The following is a 14,730-nucleotide window of genomic DNA, read 5'->3' as shown; positions in this document are numbered from 1 at the left end:
ATTTTAATCAGATTGCGTACATAAAAGAAATGCATATCAAAGTCCAGGCTGTCTACAGCAATGGATGAGTGAAGGGAGTTTGTGTGGTTTAGTGCCTGGGGACACAGGGAGTCAGAGAGCAGAAGAGCACGTGCTATGGGATTAGCTAGAGAAGGACAGTCCCATTAAATAAATGGACCTCAAGAAATTTCTTAGACTTGAACTGCCCCAGCTCTGACCAGGAGGCCCAAATAATCATCACAAAGATTCTTGCTAAGTATCTCCAGGGCCTTATACCTGCAAAGTTCCTTACTGGTGTTATCCTCTTTAATCCTGCCACCACCACCAAAAGGCATGTCCTAACGCCATCCCTGCTGTTCAGGTGAGGAAACTGAGACACAGAGAGGCGAATCACCTTGCCTTAAGTGACAGAACTAGGAAGCGGCCTGTGATATTAACCCCCACTCTCTTATTAGCTGGAGAGTAAATGCTCAGTAAGGCTTCCAGTCAAGCGGAAAAGCTATTGGAAGTGTCAGCATTAACCGAATACTTCTGTGAACGTAACAACTGCTTTGGAACACAGATATTTGGTTTGGAAATCTCAGCGATATATGTACAATCCGTAACACAGCAATTACACAGAGGATTTTCAGGGAATTACTACCACTCAGGATATTTGCTGATTAAATGTTAAAGGGTCTTCTCTAAACATCCCATTCAGTTTATAACGCTCATTATAAAAAGCAGAGTTTTGGCAACATTTTTCTTTCCTAAATAGAATGTCTGATTCTGCGTAGTTATGTCAACAGAGGTTAGGTTTGATGCATACAGCCTGATTTCTGGATATGGTTTTTGCCCCTTCTGAACCTGCAAGAGATTCAGCTAACATCCACAGGAGTAGGGCGTCTTACGCAGGGACATTTTGGAACAATCCAAGAAAGGTTTACCTTTCACTGAGGTTTCATTTAAAGGGATCCAGTGGTCCCTGCCGGAGACCACCTCCTGGACTGATCCCCAGCCGGATAGAGTATCGGGATGAAGTAACACCAAGATGCCAAGATTCCCAGCTCTTCTTGCGGCATTAGGAATGTGCTATATCATTTTCTTAGAGCCACTCACACATCATGTTTGGACCCCATTATTATCGTTCATATATTACATAAATGACTTGGATTTTTCTTTTTGGTATATTGGTATTAAAGTATCCATTATGAAAAACACATAAGTAATGCAATCTAAAATACACAGCTAATAAACCAGAGAGAGTCCTTACCCCAGATAAACTCTCACGTGGGTACACAAGGGAACACACCCATGGATGGCTCTCTGCAGCACTGTAGTGTCTGGGACCTGGAAGCAATGTGGGTGAATAGCGCTGTGGGTGTGGACAGGAGAATGTGGTGGAAACACAGACTGCAATACTGCGTGGCAGACAGGAGCAACAGATTGGGTGGAGTGAAACGTGGATGGAGTGAAAAATTAACTACCGGAATGAGGTGCGATGCATTTACATAAAAAAAGTCCAGGCAAAAAGAGCAGCAAAACACATTTTTGTAAGAAGCCATCTGAACACGAGGATATATTATACCCACATTCAAACGTATTAGGATGGTTGCCCGTGACGAAGGTAAGGAACTTGGAGGGAGAATGGAGTAAAATGGAATAAATAAATAAAACGAGAGAGGGCCTCGCATGGACCAATGAAGACAATGTATTATGAACTGAAGAGTATGACAACCCCAGCTCTGCCACTGAGATCTAGAACCCAGAGAAGTACATTTAACCCAGAAAGGTCTTAGCTGTGGGTGCTCAGCCCTGTGGCTCCTGAGTGAGGTGTTTGAGAGCAAGGTTAATGATTGCTGGGTGGGTTTCTTAAGCTCCTTGGATGTGCTTGAATGCTCTTTAGGCCAGAGGCTCTCAACTTTGGCTGCCCAGGAGAAACACCTGGGGAGAAGTAAAAAAATCCCATGCTGGCCCTCCCACCCCCGTCCAGAGCTCCTGTGATGGGCCTGTGGTGAGGGCCCAGGCATCTGTATTTTTCCAGAGCTCCCCAACAAATTCTAAGTCGTAGCCAGGATTGAGAACCATTGCTTTAGGCTCTTGCCTTTACCTTTCTAGTTGCAAATGTTGCATTCTTTGGCACTGGAAAAGAGACTACTGAAATCAGATAATTTTCCTTTTGCCAAACATTAATCTCATGGTTAAGAGAGAGCACCAAAGATAGCATAATTCACATATTCATTTGATTATACAATTAAAACTTTTGGCTGGGCCACTGTGTGTGCTTAGGGTGGGTATACTGCATAATTCTAGGGGATGTGCACTCCATGTAGTTTATGCAAATGGAATGCCTTGGAGTTGACCAGTGCACAACCTGCTCTGTTATACATAGCAACCCATGTGCTATGCACTGGGCTAAGTGGCCTGGCTACATTGCTGAACAAGATGACACGGCCTCCAGGGATTTGTGGGATTTCCACAAAGTATGGCTGTGCAATGGTGGGAGAGGCATCTCAGGAGCTCAGGTCCGGGTCCCTCACCCAGCCTAGGGGTCATGGAGGGCTTGCTGGGGGAATTGAAATTTGGATCAAAACCTGAAGGATAGGGGTGCCTGGGTGGCTCAATTGTTAAGTGTCTGCCTTCGGCTCAGGTCATGATCCCAGGGTCCTGGGATCGAGCCCCACATTAGGCTCCCTGCTCAGTGGAGAGTCTGCTTCTTCCTCTCCCACTCCCCTTGCTTGTGTTCCCTCTCTCACTGTGTCTCTCTCTGTCAAATAAATAAATAAAATCTAAAAGAAAAAAAACTGGAAAGATAAATACGCAGGATGGTCAGGAGTGTGGGAGAAGGACAGTGCTGTCCACCAAGAGGAACATCCATGAAAAGGTAGAGAGATTTTACTGTGCTCATAGCATAACAGAGGAGCTGAAAGAAAGAGACTGAGTCTGATGGGTAGGTGTAAGAAACAGGTACTCCAAAGGGAAGCAAGGTCTGGCTACAAAAGGAGTTGTGGGCCAAGTTCAGAAATGTGGGCATTATCACATGGGTACTGGAGAATAAAATAATCAAATATGAGACTTAGATCATTCTGGCAACAAGTACAGTTGAGGCTGTAGGGAGGCAAGAGTAGGCACAGAGGACTAGTTATGGGACTACTGTGCAGATCAGGGTGAGAGAGGGGGTGGCTTGGACAAGGCCTGGGAAAGAAGAGAATTGGACACATGTGAACAATATCCCAGAGACAGAGAGGATATGGACACTGCCCAAGGGAGAGGGGTTGGTGCTAGACAGAGGTGAGGCCATTCACTGAGTTGAGACACAGAAAAGAGGAGAAGATGGGGTGGAACGAGGCAGGGAAAGATGGTGATTTTGGTTGAACATGTTGGTTTAGGAGGCTAGTCTTACAGGCTCTGTTCCTGGGAAATAGGCTCTGATGAAATTTGATGAGTAGGGTATTTCTTAGGGTATGCTGTTGAGCACAACACAGAAAGGAGGGGGAAGAAACAGGAGTGTGCAGAGGGAGAGACTGAGCTGTAAGGCAGGCCTAAGGACAGCCTTGGCTGTGGCAGAGTATATTTTCCAAAGATGGCCACACCAACTTGTGGACCATCCCAAATGTTCTTCTTACAGTGAGCTTGATGCTCCTCTATTAAGAGGTGGGGTCTACAGTCTACGTTCTTGAACTTGGGGGTACTTTTTAAATTTCTTGACCAGAGTGATGCTGCATGACTTCTGAGGCAATATGGCTTCTGCCTGGCTTCCCCTCTTGCCATATGCATTTTAGGAACCCTGAGTCAACAAATAAGAAGTTTGGTTTCCTTGAAGTTTCCACGTTGCCATTATCTAAAGCCATTACACTTTGGGATAGTTTGTAACACAGCATTAGAAAACTGGCCCATCAGCTCACCTCTCAGGGAGCTTTAGAACTAGGATGGCATTTCAGAACTGTTCCAAGTTGGGTCAAGATGGTGGAGTTTTATATACCACACTGATTCTTGATGGGATGTGGTGGCCAGACAAGAAGGGTCTTTTCAACCGAGACAATCCTGGAAGGGGACATAGCTGAAGGCTGGATGTGGACAGCACTCCCTGCAGCTGGGGCAGAAAGTACTTCCCTGAAGGGGCATCTGGGCAACACCTTCTTGTGACAGCCAAAGCCAAGGAGATATCAAGCCAACTACACAGTCTAGAGCGTGGAAGGACGGTATTGGGAAGTAGTAACCTGTGGCACAGGTTTCTGTGTCTGTGGTCTGAGAACTGAGAACACCCTGTACTGAGTATCTGAAGGCAGCCCCCTCCCCTGACCTGACAAGTCAGCACTCAGGGTGATGAGCGGTCTCCTTCCGATCACTAACATTGAGAATCTCTGGATAAAGATGATATCAGAGCCACGGGGGAGTAGATGAGGTAGTCCAGGGAGATCACATAGAATGAAATGAGAACCCTGGAACATCACCATTGGCCAAGAAGAGGGGTAAGAGTGGGGAACACAAGTTGTTTGCAGAAGGAGCGGGCACAAGTAGCAAACACAGATGCAAGTCCAAGAAAGGTGAGACCACTGGAGTATTTATTGGATTTGGCAACAAGGAGGTTCTTGTTGGCTCTAGCCAGGGAGTCAGGGTGGCTGTTGATCACGTGGGAGAGCTGTGGTGAGATGAGCTGCTTTCTGGCTAAGGTTCCTGGGGCAGAGGAAGGGACCAGAACTAAGAAGGACTCCTAGAGAATTAAAGGGTTGTCTTGGGATGGGCCCTCTGCTCAGAGCAGAAAGAAAGGGGCTGGCAACAAAGGCAGCACAGAGTAAGATAGGAGAGGAGCTAAAGGTAAGACCAGAACCCATCAGGAAGATGAAGGTCCGGGTAAAGGAGTTAAACCTAGGAAAATATTTATTATCAAATACTCTTCAGGGTTTACACAAACCAAGGCAATTCAGAGAAGGTGCTCATTTAAATAGTTCCATTTACAGCCAAGAGAGCAAATGTGTTTGGAATCAACAGAATTTGGTTGGGTTCCCAGCACACCAAGGAGTATCTCCTAGGAAAGCCATTTAACTTCTCGAAGCGTTCATTTCCTTATCTGTAAAATGGAGACAATTATGCCTGACACGCTACTTAGCTGCAAGGACTGTGGCTCATCCGTTCATTCAGCAAGCATTTACTAAGCTTTGCCGTGGGCCAGACAGCACACTAGACCTGAGTTCTGGAACAGGGACCAGCACAGGCCGGCCCATCCCCTCCCGGAGCTGGTGCTCTAGTGAGAAAGATCGGCATTAAATTTGTAACCACATTGACATCACAGCAGTTGTGGTCAGTGCCACAAGGCAGAAGAAAGACAAAGGACGGGAGATGCAGAGTAGAGCCTAAGACACAGCCAGAGCCGAAGGAATGGTATCGTGTTCCATGTTCCCGCACCACGCTCGGAAAAATTGGCAAAGAGATATTTTATATTCAGCGTCTGCAGCTTCCCTCTCTCTGCGGTTTTCCTCTCCTTTCCCTCCCGCAGAACTGTGGTATTTCACATTTTTCTTATCAAAATTAGTACTTAGTTAGCACTATTAAATACTTCCGGGAAGACATGAGCAGAGCAGAGCAGGACAGAGGGCGTTGCTTCTCGGCCTTCGCAAGTACTGGTGAAGTTGGAGGCTGGTGTCACTTGAAATGTAAACTTGCTCTTGACATTTTTATACATAAAAACGAAGGCTTTTAAAGTGTTTTCTCCTCATGCTTTCATTTATTAGAAACAGCACAAAGATGCTTGCTTGTGATGGTCATCTGTGCAGTGTATTGGCGTCTCTTTTAGGTTTTTTTTTTAGTTTTTGAAGTAATGTTGACATAAAGCTGACTCATTTGGCAGGAAAGTTTGCCAGTGTGAGTCAGGAGTGAGTAGGAGAGACATTTTACAACTTCTCTGCCAGAAGAGTCACTGTTCACAGCTCCCAAAGGGACAGCATGTTCACACCTTGCAGCGGATTTGATATTCTGCACAACTCGGCGACATACTAACTCCATTTTACACCTAAGGAGATCGAGACTCAGTTTACAGAGCTTGCCCAAGGCCTCAGAACTGAGACTTGACCCAGGCCACACATTTCCCGAAGCCCAGTCCACCACACCAAGCTGCGTCTGGAAACGAAAGAAGCTGGAATGGGGCTGCGATGCTGGGTGGGCCCCGTGAGGAGGTCAGCTGAGGGGCTCCCACCTTTCACCCCGACTGCCACTCACTCGACACACGCTTGCCCACTTCAGCAGCCTCCAGTCCCTCACACATAGGTGACACAGAGTCAAGGACAGTGCGACCAGGCTCTGAGGAAGACAGCAGGGTGGCTAAAGTGAGCCTGGGAAAGTGCTGACTGGGCTGGGCCCGGAAAGGAGCTTGGGCAGGTTTGTACAGCTGCAGCAGCCTTGCCAGAAGTATCTTGTGCAGGTGAGAGAGAGAGAAAAAGAGAGAGAGAGAGAGAAAGTGTGTGTAGGAATGTGTGTGTATGTGAGAAAGCGCTTGTGAATGGAGGAGTGTTCTGGGAGCTGGTGAGTGTTCCGCACATGGATTTGTTGGAGAGTCCGTGTGCCTAAGACTGGTCCCTGCGTTTGTCCCTGCGTCTAAGTGTCTGAGGGCACATGTGTGTGACTGTGAGTTGTGTGTGGCAAGTGTGTGTGTGTGAGAGAGACATTGTGTGTGTGTGTGAGAGAGAGAGAGACTTTGTGTATGAAGAACACAACTGAAAAAGTCCAGAAATCAAGGTGTTGTTTAGCTGCCCTGGGTACCTCAGAGGCCTACTCGCTCCGTAGTGGCGAGGACACCACTTTAATGTTCTTCAAGGGGGAATCTGAAGGAACCGAATCCCAGTGTTACCTGAGCCACTAATCCCCGGGAGTGAAATTCCTACACACCAGCAGGTATTATTTAGGGCCTTTCTCAATTAGCAATCATAACACCTGAAGCTTTGAACAGTTGTTGTATGTTTATCTTTCTCTTCAAGTTCACTCTGCTGGCTCTCAGAGCCAGCCAAGTTCAAACAACCTTCTGTCTGGCAGTGGTGAACACAACGCCCCCAACCCCCACCCCAAAGCAGTTATAACCAGATGGAGATTGGAACTGATTTCCGTGATCTCGGTGTGTGTTCTTCTGTCTTTTTATTTAATTGTGCTTTAAGATGTGCTCACTTCCATCACGGATTTGAGGTAGCTTACAACATTAAAAACACACACCCGACAAAAATGCTTCAGAAACACAAAAAACTCAGATCTAACCTCAAGCCACAGGAGAAGAAAGGTGTTCCGGGGTGTGTGTTCTGGTGCTTAATTTTCACGGATGGTAAAAGGGACACATCCAAAGTGCAATACTGGATCATGGCTAAGACTGAGTCGCCAGGAGTTACCCTGTCTGGATTTTAATTATTGTGCTGTTCGCTTCAATTCTCCAAGCCTTGCTGTCCCCATCCCTAGAAATGGGGACAACGATAGGACATAACTCTTCGGATTAAAAACCAAATAAGAAAATGTATATAAAGTGCTTAACACGGTGCCTGGCACACAGTAAGCAATCGATTCACTTGCGTTGTCATTTTTACTGCCATTGTGGAATTTTAATTACCCACACTGCCTCTCTTTTGGGTTGTGTGCCCAGATCCAGGTGGGCCTTCTCTCTCTTTGGCCCCCTGGGAAGACAGGTAACTCGAATGTATTACTGGAGTCCTATCACCGAGTAACCCCAAAGTGGACACTGCAGACTGCTCCTGGGCATGGCAGCAAGGTTTGGCTCTCAGGCTCTGCAATCGCCAGGTGTGCAGCTGAGCTGAGCTGAGTTGAGATGATGCCTCGAGCTCAGCTGCAGCTCAGGTCCACTGAGATTATTGCAGGAGCATAGTCCTAGAAGACCCACGGGCCTCTTTCTGGGCCAACTTGAGTTCTGTTGCTCTCTGAGAAGCAACTGCTCTTCAGAGCAACTAGTGTCAGAGAGCTCTGGTAGCCTCTTTGGTGGACACAGCCTATGGCACAAATGCCTCCATGTGGGTTCTGCACTCCACCCAAAATACCTAGACACACAGCCATCATGTCCATTATTTTTATTATCAGTGGCCAAGTGAGAGATGATCTGTTACTCCTCAAATATAATTAAATACTCAGGAGAATCCAACTGAGCCCCCCACCACCTCCCAGCTAACCCTTGGCTTTGCCTCAGTTCCCCAGATTCCTGAGGCCAGGGTCACCTGGACAGGCAGGGGTGTAGAAGTTACCCTAAGAGCTAGCCATCAAATCCTGCCCGGTATTTGTTTTCCATGTAGATGTCTCCCATTCTCCCCCTCTGGCCAGCAAGATAGGCTCAAGGGCTGCGCTGGTTCATTTTTTATCTCTGTGTGCTCATCCCCATCTCTCACCCTCTGGTTTACTTAGTGCCGGGCACGTGGTAGGTACTCTATAAATGTCTGTCGAATCAGAGTGTGAGTATAAAAGCAAGTAACCAAAGGAAGGAACATTTTCACAGAGAAAATGTTAAAGCAGAAGTAAACCCTAGAGGGGCACCTGGGCGGCTCAGTCAGTTAAGTGTCTGCCTTTGGCTCAGGTCATGACCTCAGGGTTCCTGGAATCGAGTCCCACATTGGGCCTCCTGCTCAGCAGGGAGTCTGCTTCTCCCTCTCCCTTTGCTCCTCCACCTGCTTGTGCTCTCTCCCTCTCAAATAAATAAATAAAATCTTAAAAAAAGAAGAAGAAGAAGGAGAGGGAGGAGGAAACCCCAGAGGCCATGAGGTTGAGCACCCACACGTAACAGGCAGGGACATGGAGGCTGTGGTTCCCAGAAGATATGCTGAGCCTTGGCAGCAGGACTGGGGTCTGGGTACCCCACTGTCTCTGTGCTGCTTCTTATTCGCCTTCTCAGTCTTCATTTCCTGTTCTTCTCAGAGAGACACTCCAGGAGTCTGGGGGGTGTGGGATCTGTCAGCCCCACCTCTCCCTGAAGATACCAGTTCATTAACTAGCCTACAACTTAGCCTAGCCTTGTGACAAAACCAAATCAATAAATATTGATTGAATGTCTACTATGTCACCAGCCAAGTGAGAATGAGGGAACGTAGGAAGCACAGAAGAGAGAAGCTGTGTGCAGTTTATCTGCCTTATTAATGGTAGTCAGACACCCTGGTTCATATTCATGAGACAGTCCTGAGAAAGCAGCAAGCATGCTTGTGGGCTTTCAGCTAGGAAAGATAAGGTGGGGAGGTCTCGACTGGCTCTGGAGAAAGCCCCTTTTTCCCTGAGGCAAGACAGAGTAGAGGATGTTGTGTAAATAATGAGTCCAAACCTACACCCTGCTCGTGTACTAGAATTCCAAGAATGATTAAACCTGACTATAGCTCCAGGATAAACAGAAATTTAACGTTGCAATTGGCCACGCACTTTCTCTCTGTCTCTGTCCCTCTCTGTCACACAGGCATGCACACCCACAATGTGGACATCTGCTATCTCCTAGCCGGTCCGTAAGGAAGGCAGTTTAGTCTGATAGAAAGGTAACACTGGGTACACTCAAAAGAAGTGAATGCTGCTCCTGCCTAGGGACTCGTTCACTGTGGTCCTGGCTTCCTAAGCGCTCCAGGGCCCAACTTGTCCATTTTTTAAAAGTATAATATCAATATCATTATTCATCTGCTTTACAAGGATGCTGTGATTACACAGCCTCATAGATATAAACAATCCTTAGAAGCTGAACTACTGTATGCTCCACACAGTTGAAGTATTCTTCGAAAGGTGACTGTAGACTTCAAGTGATTGATAGGATTGGTGTCCTTATAAGAGGAAGCACCAGAGAGCTCACTATCTCTCCTCCTTCCCCCCTCTGTCTTTACCTTGTGAGGACACAGTGAGAAGGCAGCACTCTGCCTTTGGCTCTCACCGAAGCTAAATGGGCCAGCCCCTTGATCTTGGACTTCTTAGCTTCTAGAACTGTGGGAAAATAAATTCCTATTGTTTAAGCTACTGTCTATGGTGTTTTCTCACAGTAGCCACAAAACAAACCTCAATAAATTAAAAAGGGTAGAAATATTACAAAGTATGTTTTCTGATCACAATGTAATGAAATTAGAAAGCAGTAGCAGGACAAAAATTGGGAAACTCACAAATATGTGGTAATTAAACAATACACTCCTATATAACCAATGGACCAAAGAAGAAACCAAAAGGGAAATCAGAAAATACTTTGAAGTGGGGCACCTCTCTGGCTCAATCAGAGGAGCCTGCAACTCTTGATTTTGGGGTCATGAGTTCGAACCCACCTTGGGTGTGAAGATTACTTATATAAGTAAAACAAACAAACAAAGAAAAGAAGATACTTTGAGGTGAATAAAATGAACACACAACATATCAAAATGTATAGAATTCAGCTAAAGCAGTGCTTATAAGGAAATTCATAGCAGTGAATGCTTATATTAAGAAAGAAGGATCTTAAACCAATAAGCCAATCTTCCACACTGAGATACTGGAAAAAGAAGAACAAAGTAAACCTAAAAATGAGCAGAAGGAAGGAGAGGATAAAGATTAAAGTGGAGGGGGCGCCTGGGTGGTTCGGTGGGTTAAAGCCTCTGCCTTCGGCTCGGGTCATGATCCCAGGCCTGGGATCGAGCCCCACGTCAGGCTCTTTCCTCGGCAGGGAGCCTGCTTCCTCCTCTCTCTCTCTGCCTGCCTCTCTGCCCACTTGTGGTCTCTGTCTGTCAAATAAATAAAATCTTAAAAAAAAAAAAAGATTAAAGTGGAAATTTAGGATGAGCTGACAAGAGGGCAGACGTGGAGCAGAAGAAGCAGCGCATCTTCCGTGAGCTCATCTGCTGGGGTGGACCTCGACCAGCCACTGGACTTGGCCTACAAGCAGTTGAGGCAGCTCTACCGTGCCCAGCAGCGGTGAGGCTCGGCTGGGTTTGCGGAGGAAGCAGTGCTCGCTGCTGAAGAGTGTGCCCAAGGCCAAGAAGGAGGCCCCTCACATGGAGAAGCCAGAGGTGGTTAAGACACGCTTACAGGACATGACCCATCCTGCCAGACATGTGGAGCCACATAGTGGATGTCTATAATGGCAATACTTTCAACTAGGTGGAAATCAAGCCCGAGATGATTGGCCATTACCTGGACAAGTTCTCCATCACCAGAAACAGGACAGGCCAGGCATCAAGACCATCCACTCCTCACACTTCATCTCTCTCAAGTAGCCTGTTCCACCAATAAAGACACAGGCTTCTCTAAATTAAATTAAGTGAAAATTTAATAAAATAGAGACTCGAAAAACCAGAAGAAGAAAATCAATGAAAACCAAAAGCTGATTCATTGAAAAGAACAACAAAAGAGACAAATACTTAGCTAGATTGACTAAAACTCACCAATAAATAGAGATTTAAACAGACTTTTTACTATAAACAGGGCCCTCAGACCCCTACTCTTTTACAATGGCCCAAGAGGCTGAACTTTTAAGAGCTGGTGGTCCAGCCAAGTCACAGGCAAGACTAGAAACCAAATGTCTTGATTCCCACCCGGGGCTTCTGACACTCTAACCCCTTATCTAATTTCTCACACAGTATCGAATGCTTGTAGGTCAACTCATATTTGAAAGGCAATAAGAAAACCAGTGAAGGGAACTTAGTCATGACATAAGCTGAGAAATACCCTTGAGTAAGTCAAATCACTGTCTCCTACTTTGTCTTTGCAGAAGTCAACAGGTGTCCTAATTTGATTCATTTGAAGAAGGGATTACTCTTCCAAGCGTTGGACCTATTTTCTCTGGTTGTTTAAGAACAACCCAAGGCTATAATAGATGTGGAAAGAGAGAATTTAAATCATGCTTGAATAAACAACTATTCTCTTTCAGGGTCATAGTGACTCTTTTGGGATTATAATCCTGGACAGGAAAAAGTTCAACAGTTGAAAAACCACGATGTGCACTTTATTAGAGACTACGGCCTATCTGGGGGGCAACAGAATCCCCAGAACATTCCCTGCATCTCTCATAATATTTCAGAAACACTGCCCTAGGGTGGGGAAGGGGTGCAAAATCTGCGATGACCCTGTGCTGTGTGATTTCGGAGAGAATGCTTGATTCTTTTCTGAGGAAAGATGAGTCTAGAATTACTTCCAAGAAGAAAATCAAATCTTGGATGCTGCTCTGATGGGAGTCCCTAAGTTAGTCTCCCTACTGAGCAAGCATTTTATGGCAGCCCCTATTATCCCATGCAGAGGCACGGCCACTCTCAAACATCTAGACTTTGCCCCTTTTAAGTGAGATTTTCTTGCAGCGTCCCAGGGACAGACATGCCTTCAAAATACCAGACGAGCTCGCTCTTCTCCTTGATAGGAATTTCATTCAGCTAATGAGAGAGTAGAACCTGAAGGCAGGGAGAGGGTTTTAGCTGCAGTCAAATAAACCTGAGTCAAAGGAAGGAGTTTTGCGGTCATATTAACAACAAATATTTACTGAGTACTTGCCATCGCCAAATCATGTTCAGAGTACTTTTTGTCGATTAACTCACTTAATCTCCAAAATTCTGATACAGGTACTAGTATTGACTCCATTTCATAGATAAGAAAACTGAGGCAGAGTAGTTAAGAAATCTGCCCAAGGTCGCAAGAGGCTGGGCTCCATTAAGTCTTTTTTTTTTTGGGAAACCATGCCACATAACCAGCCTTTTGAGGGAGTCGGCTTTAATTTGGCTATACCAAGTACTATTTGGAATCATCTAAACAATACTTCTGTCTTACAGTTGAAAAGACTGAGGTCTAGAGCATTTGCTAGTGTTAATGATAGAAGAGTTAATTACATAAGGCACAATCATATAGCTCTGGCTTCAGCAGACCACCAAAGAGCTCACTTGAAGAGCTTTATAAAAGCACTTATGCCTGGGCCCATTGAATCAGAATCTCCGGGGCAGAGCTGGGACAACTGTATATATATTTTTTTAATCACCCAGGGGAAGGCCACGCATAATGACGGTTGAAAACCACTCACTTTGCCCATATGTGCTATATTCTTGCTGCTTGGCCACACCAACACTCTACTGAGTTAAGAGCTCATCTGGAGAGGGTGAAACAGGGTTGGGGCATCTTAAAAAAGCAAAGTCAGGATGGCTGTTGGTGTCTTGAGTTCTTTCTGTGAATTAAGACTACTCACATAGCATCCAACCACTGTATTCCATATAAACATGACATTAAGGTAAAGAAGGTACGTGCTCGGGCAAACACAAGCTTTTGGAAGTAAACTGGCTTATGTCTGTCTAATCCAGAAAGGCATCAGCAGACCTACCTGATAGCCACACATATCTTAGCTTTGGCCTTTCCCTCTCTTGGCTTGCAAAGGCCTGAGGGTCCCAGACTAACTATCCGGCCTCAAAGCTAAAATCAGGCTAAAATCTAAAGTTACTCAGTTATTAAAGGAAAACAAAACAAAAAGTAAAGTGTGGGCCAAAGGAAGGACAAGCAGTCTCTCCCAACAGAAAAAAATCAGCCTGCTTGCCCAGAGGGCAAGAGCTAATGCACAGGACCAGAGGAAAGAAATGGGAAGGGAACAGAATGCCATCTCTCCAGCCTGCCCCACTCGCCCTCCGGAACTACATAAACAAACAGTCATTTGAATCACTTTGCTTCTCCTTTTTTATCCTGCACAATGATGAAGACCATCCCTGTGGCGTTTTTAAGGTTAGTTATATAAAACTGCATTTTGTCCGTTTGAATAAGTCAATTTGAATGAATCCCTTTTTTATTTTTTAAGCCTGAAATCAAACAGACGTGAAGGAAAGTGGGGAGTGGGGTTAAATGATCCATTTGAGATGCCTGCCTTGGGTTACAAGAGAGGGAAAGCAGAGCGTGCGCCACAGGGCCATGCAAAGCAGGCCTTTCCCCGCTTCCCACAGCATCATACAGCAAGAGGAGGCACAGGCTTACCCCCATCCCTAAAGCACTCAAGGCAGTACGTTGAAAGCCAACTCCCTTTCTAAGGCAGAATTAAGCTGAAGACGTGAGTTAATGAAAGCTCTCAGATGAACAGTGATGAAGCAGGGTCCGAAGAAAACAATTACAAATGGAAAAACAGCTGAAATTGTTTCTTATGTTTGTCAATGAATTACAAAGTGTGTGCTAAGAGCATTGAATGTCTCAGCGAGTTCTACCTGTGATCAACTTACCTGTGAGCAGATACTGAAGACAGACGACGTCATTAAAATGGTCACAGTAGGGGCGCCTGGGTGGCTCAGTTGTTAAGCGGCTGCTTTTGGCCTGGGGTCCTGGGATTGAACACCCCCCACCACCACCACCACCTACCCGCAACGGGTTGTCTGCTCAGCGGAAGGCCCGCTTCTCCCATTCCCCACTCCCTCTGCTTGTGTTCCCTCTCGCTGTATCTCTCTGACAAATAAATAAATAAAATCTTAAAATAAAATAAAATGGTCACAGTAGCACACTGGTGAGCCTTGCTTCAAATTCCAAAACCCGAGAATTTTTATTTGTTCTCTCTTTTGCACATTTCATAGCATGTGGAGGACTGAACTGCAACACCGTCATTCACCACCCCCCTCCCCCCACCCCCTCATCTTTCCTTTTAAGTTTTGGCCCATATGCTAATGACAAAAGGAGCACCGGGAGGGAGGGAATTCCACTCCAAGATCCTTTGGTGCCCAGCATGGGCTGGAGTCAGGGAAGGAGGGGGTTCACCCCGACCAGAGACAGAGCGTCTCAAACAGGAGCCTCTGCTTTTTTTCTGAGGGGGAAAGCCTTCTTGATGAGGCTGATCATAAGGGA

At 46.0% G+C, this 14,730-nt stretch overlaps 1 pseudogene; it reads left to right on the top strand.

Moving 5' to 3' along the window:
- The first annotated feature begins 1,587 nt into the window (after positions 1-1,587).
- On the top strand, positions 1,588-11,175 carry LOC125097244 (40S ribosomal protein S15-like; annotated as a pseudogene).
- The last annotated feature ends 3,555 nt before the right edge of the window (positions 11,176-14,730 follow it).

This window comes from Lutra lutra, chromosome 4 (genome assembly GCF_902655055.1).
Source record: "Lutra lutra chromosome 4, mLutLut1.2, whole genome shotgun sequence".
Taxonomy (NCBI): domain Eukaryota; kingdom Metazoa; phylum Chordata; class Mammalia; order Carnivora; family Mustelidae; genus Lutra; species Lutra lutra.
This window is presented reverse-complemented; position numbering and strand designations above follow the sequence as displayed.